Here is a 6000-nt window from a genome sequence, read left to right as displayed (position 1 = left end):
TTGACAGTCAGTGTTCTTAGTCTCCGGGCACGATCTGTAGGGCTAACCCATCGTCTTATGATGATGTGTAGCAAATAGAGGCTGGTGAGTGTGGCAAGACCATCGCGTGGGCAAGGGGCGAAACTTTTTCCCACTATTGTTCCGGACCCCAAAGTTGACAGTCAGTGGTCTTAGTCTCCGGACACAATATGTAGGGATAACCCCATCGTCTTACGATGATATTGAGCAAATAGACGCTAGTGAGGAGTGGCAAGACCATCGCGTGGGCAAGGGGCGAAATTTTTTCGCACTAGAGTTCCGGACCCCAAAGTTGACAGTCAGTGGTCTTATTCTCCGGTTACAATCTGTAGGAATAACACCATCGTTTCACGATGATATGGCTCAAATTGAGGCTAGTGAGGAGTGGGAAGACCATCGCGTGGGCAAGGGACGAAATTTTTTCCCAGTAGAGTTCCGGACCCCGAAATTTGACAGTCAGTGGTTTTAGTCTCCGGGCACAATCATTAGGGATAACCCCATCGTCTTACAATGATATGGAGCAAATGAGGCTGTTGATGAGTTAGTGGCAAGACCATCGCGGGCAAGGGGCGATATTTTTTTGCCACTAGAGTTCCGGACCCCAAGTTAACAGTCAGTGGTCTTAGTCTCCGGACACAATCTATAGGGATAACCCCATCGCCTTACGAAGATATGGAGCAAATAGAGACTGGTGAGGAATGGCATGACCATCGCGTGGGCAAGGAGCGAAATTTTTTGCCACTAGAGTTCCGGACCCCCATGTTGACTGTCAGTGGTCTAGTCTCCGGGCACAATCTGTAGGGCTAACCCATCGTCTTATGATGATATGGAGCAAATAGAGGCTGGAGAGATGTGGCATGACCATCGCGTGGGCAACGGGCGAAAATTTTTCGCGCTAGAATTCAGGACCCCAAAGTTGACAGTCAGTGGTCTTAGTCTCCAGGCACAATCTGTAGGGATAACCCCATCATCTTCTACGATGATATGGAGCAAATAGAGGCTAGTGAGGAGTGGCAAGACCATCGCGTGGGCAAGGGGCGAAACTTTTTTCCCACTAGATTTCTGGACCCCAAAATTTGACAGTCAGTGGTCTTAGACTCCGGGCACACTCTGTAGAGATAACCCCATCGTCTTACGATAATATGGAGCAGATAGAGGCTAGTGAGGAGTGGCAAGACCATTGCGTATGCAAGGGTCGACATTTTTTCCCACTTGAGTTCCGGACCCCAAAGTTGACAGTCAGTGGTCTTATTCTCCGGTTACAATCTGTAGGGATAACCCCATCGTCTTACGATGAAATGGAGCAAATAGAGGCTTGTGTGGTGTGTCAAGACCAACGCGTGGGCAAAGGGCGTAATTTTTCCCACTAGAGTTCCGGACCCCAAAGTTGACTGCCAGTGGTCTTAGACTCTGGACACAATATGTAGGGATGACCCCATCTTCTTACGATGATATGGAAAATAGACGCTAGAGAAATGTGGCAAGACCATCGCGTGGGCAAGGTGCGAAATTTTTTCGCACTAGAGTTCCGGACCCCAATTTGACAGTCAGTGGTTTTATTCACCGTTACAATCTGTAGGAATAACCCCATCTTTTAACGATGATATGGAGCAAATAGAGGCTAGTGAGGAGTGGGAAGAACATCGCGTGGGAAGGGGACGAATTTTTTTCCCACTAGAGTTCCGAAACCCCAAATTTGACAGTCAGTGGTTTTAGTCTCCGGGCACAATCAGTAGGGATAACCCCATCGTCTTACGATGATATGGAGCAAATGAGGCTGGGATGAGTGAGTGGCAAGACCATCGCGTGGGCAAGGGGCGACATATTTTTCCCACTAGAGTTCCGGACCACAAAGTTAACAGTCAGTGGTCTTAGTCTCCGGACACAATCTATAGGATAACCCAATCGCCTACGAAGATATGGAGCAAACAGAGACTGGTGAGGAATGGCATGACCATCGCGTGGGCAAGGAGCGAAATTTTTTTCCCAGTAGAGTTCCGGACCCCAAGTTGACAGTCAGTGGTCTTAGTCTCCGGTCACAATCTGTAGGAATAACCCCATCGTCTTACGATGATATGGAGCAAATAGAGGTGGTGAGGAGTGGCAAGATCATCGAACGGGCAAGGGGCGAAATTTTTTCCACTAGAGTTCCGGACCCCAAATTTGACATTCAGTGGACTTAGTCTCCGGACACAATCTGTAGGGATAACTCCATCGTCTTACGAAGATATGGAGCAAATAGAGGCTGGTGAGGAGTGGCATGACCATCGCGTGCGCAAGAGGCGAAATTTTTTTCCCACTAGAGTTCCGGAGCCCTAAGTTGACAGTCAGTGATCTTAGGCTCCGGGCACAATCTGTAGGGATAACTCCATCGTCTTACAATGATATGGAGCAAATAGAGGCTAGTGAGGAGTGGCATGACCATCGCGTGTGCAAATGGCGAAATTTGTTTCCCACTAGAGTTCCGGACCCCAAAGATGACAGTCAGTGGTCTTAGACTCCGGGCACAATCTGTTGGGCTAACCCCATCGTCTTATGATGATATGGAGCAAATAGAGGCTGGTGAGGTGTGGCAAGACCATCGCGTGGTTAAGGGGCGAAATTTATTTCCCACTAGAGTTCCGGACCCCAATGTTGACAGTCAGTGGTCTTAGTCTCCGGTCACAATCTGTAGGAATAACCCCATCGTCTTACGATGATATATGGAGCAAATAGAGGCTGGTGAGGAGTGGCAATATCATCGCGCGGGCAAGGGGCGAAATTTTTTTCCCACTAGAGTTCCGGACCCGAAGATGACAGTCAGTGGTCTTAGTCTCCGGGCACAATCTGTAGGGATAACCCCATCGTCTTATGATGATGTGAAGCAAATAGAGGCTGCTGAAGTGTGGCAAGACCATCGCGTGGTGAAACGGGGCGAAATATTTTTACCACTAGAGTTCCGGACCCCAAAGTTGACAGTCAGTGGTCTTAGTCTCCGGACACAATCTGTAGGGATAACCCCATCGTCTTACCAAGATATGGACCAAATAGAGGATGGGGAGGAGTGGCATGACCATCGCGTGGGCAAGAGGCGAAATTTTTTTCCCACTAGAGTTCTGGACCCCAAATTTGACAGTCAGTGGTCTTAGTCTCCGGACACAATCTGTAGGGATAACTCCATCGTCTTATGATGATATGGAGCAAATAGAGGCTGGTGAGGTGTGGCAAGACCATCGCGTGGGCAAGGGGCGAAATTTTTTCCCACTAGAGTTCCGGACCCCAATTTGACATTCAGTGGTCTTAGTCTCCGGACACAATCTGTAGGGATAACTCCATCGTCTTACGAAGATATGGAGCAAATAGAGGCTGGTGAGGAGTTGCATGACCATCGCGTGCGCAAGAGGCGAAATTTTTTCGCACTAGAGTTCCGGAGCCCAAAGTTGACAGTCAATGGTCTTAGGCTCCGGGCACAATCTGTAGGGATAACCCCATCGTCTTACGATGATATGGAGCAAATAGAGGCTAGTGACGAGTGGCAAGACCATCGCGTGTGCAAATGGCGAAAATTGTTTTCCCACTAGAGTTCCGGACCCCAAAGATGACAGTCAGTGGTCTTAGATCCGGGCACAATCTGTGGGCTAACCCCATCGTCTTATGATGATACGGAGCAATAGAGGCTGGTGAGGTGTGGCAAGACCATCGCGTGGTAAGGGCGAAATTTATTTCCCACTAGAGTTCCGGACCCCAAATTGACAGTCAGTGGTCTTCGTCTCCGGGCAGAATCTGTAGGGCTAACCTCATCGTCTTATGATGATATGGAGCAAATAGAGGCTAGTGAGGAGTGGCAAAACCATCGCGTGGGCAAGGGGCGAAATTTTTTCCCACTAGAGTTCCGGACACCAAAATTTGACAGTCAGTGGTTTTAGTCTCCGGGCACAATCTGTAGGGATAACCCCATCGTCTTACGATGTAATGGAGCAAATAGAGGCTGGTGAGGAGTGGCAAGACCATCGCGTGGGCAAGGGGCGAAAATTTTTTCCCATTAGAGTTTCGGACCCCAAAGTTGACAGTCAGTGGTCTTAGTCTTCGGACCCTATCTATAGGGATAACCCCATTGTCTTCCGATGATATGGAGCAAATAGAGGCTAGTGAGGAGTGAAAAGACCATCGCGTGGGCAAGGGGCGAAATTTTTTCCCACAAGAGTTCCGGACCCCAATGTTGACAATCAGTGGTCTTAGTCTCCGGTCACAATCTGTAGGAATAACCCAATCGTCTTACGATGATATGGAGCAAATAGAGGCTGTGAGGAGAGGCAAGACCATCGCGTGGGCAAGGGGCGAAACTTTTTTCCCACTAGAGTTCCGAACCCCAAATTTGACAGTCAGTGGTTTTAGTCTCCGGGCACAATCTGTAAAGATAACCCCATCGTCTTACGATGATATGGAGCAAATAGAGGCTGGTGAGGAGTGGCAAGACCATCGCGTGGGCTAGGGCGCATTTTTTCCCACTAGAGTTACGGACCCCAAAGTTGACAGTCAGTGGTCTTAGGCTCCGGACAAATCTGTAGGGATAATCCATTCGTCTTACCAAGATATGGAGCAAATAGAGGCTGTGGGAGTGGCATGACCGTCGCGTGGGCAACGGGCGAATTTTTTTCACACTAGAGTTCCGGACCCCAAATTTGACAGTCAGTGGTCTTAGTCTCCGGGCACAATCTGTAGGGATAACCCATCGTCTTACAATGATATGGAGCAAAAAGAGGGTTAGTGAGGAATGGCAAGACCATCGCGTGGGCAAGGGGCAAACCTTTTTTCCCACTAGAGCTCCGACCCCAAAATTGACAGTCAGCGATTTTAGTCTCCGGGCACAATCTGTAGGGATAACCCATCGTCTAACGATGATATGGATCAAATAGAGGCTGGTGAGGAGTGGCAAGACCATCGCGTGGGCAAGTGGCGAAATTTTTTGCCACTGGAGTTCCGGACCCCAAAGTTGACATTCAGTGGTCTTAGTCTCCGGGCGCAATCCGTGGGCTAACCCCATCGTCTTATTATGATATGGAGCAAATAGAGGCTGGTGAGGTGTGGCAAGACCATCGCGTGGTTAAGGGGCGAAATTTATTCCCACTAGAGTTCCGGACCCCAATGTTGACAGTCAGTGGTCTTAGTCTCCGGTCACAATCTGTAGGAATAACCCCATCGTCTTACGATGATATGGAGCAAATAGAGGCTGGTGAGGAGTGGCAAGATCATCGCGCGGGCAAGGGGCGAAATTTTTTCCCACTAGAGTTCCGGACCCCGAAGTTGACAGTCAGTGGTCTTAGTCTCCGGCACAATCTGTAGGGATAACCCCATCGTCTTATGATGATGTGAAGCAAATAGAGGCTGCTGTGAAGTGTGGCAAGACCATCGCGTGGTGAACGGGCGAAATATTTTTACCACTAGAGTTCCGGACCCCAAAGTTGACAGTCAGTGGTCTTAGTCTCCGGACACAATCTGTAGGGATAACCCCATCGTCTTACCAAGATATGGACCAATAGAGGATGGGGAGGAGGCATGACCATCGCGTGGGCAAGAGGCGAAATTTTTTTCCCACTAGAGTTCTGGACCCCAAATTGACAGTCAGTGGTCTTAGTCTCCGGACACAATCTGTAGGGATAACTCCATCGTCTTATGATGATATGGAGCAAATAGAGGCTGGTGAGGTGTGGCATGACCATCGCGTGGGCAAGGGGCGAAATTTTTTTCCCACTAGAGTTCTGGACCCCAAATTGACAGTCAGTGGTCTTAGTCTCCGGACACAATCTGTAGGGATAACTCCATCGTCTTACGAAGATATGGAGCAAATAGAGGCTGGTGAGGAGTGCATGACCATCGCGTGCGCAAGAGGCGAAATTTTTCCCACTAGAGTTCGGAGCCCTAAGTTGACAGTCAATGGTCTTAGGCTCCGGGCACAATCTGTAGGGATAACCCCATCGTCTTACGATGATATGGAGCAAATAG

Source organism: Octopus sinensis, linkage group LG16, assembly GCF_006345805.1.
Source record: "Octopus sinensis linkage group LG16, ASM634580v1, whole genome shotgun sequence".
NCBI lineage: Eukaryota > Metazoa > Mollusca > Cephalopoda > Octopoda > Octopodidae > Octopus > Octopus sinensis.
This window is presented reverse-complemented; position numbering follows the sequence as displayed.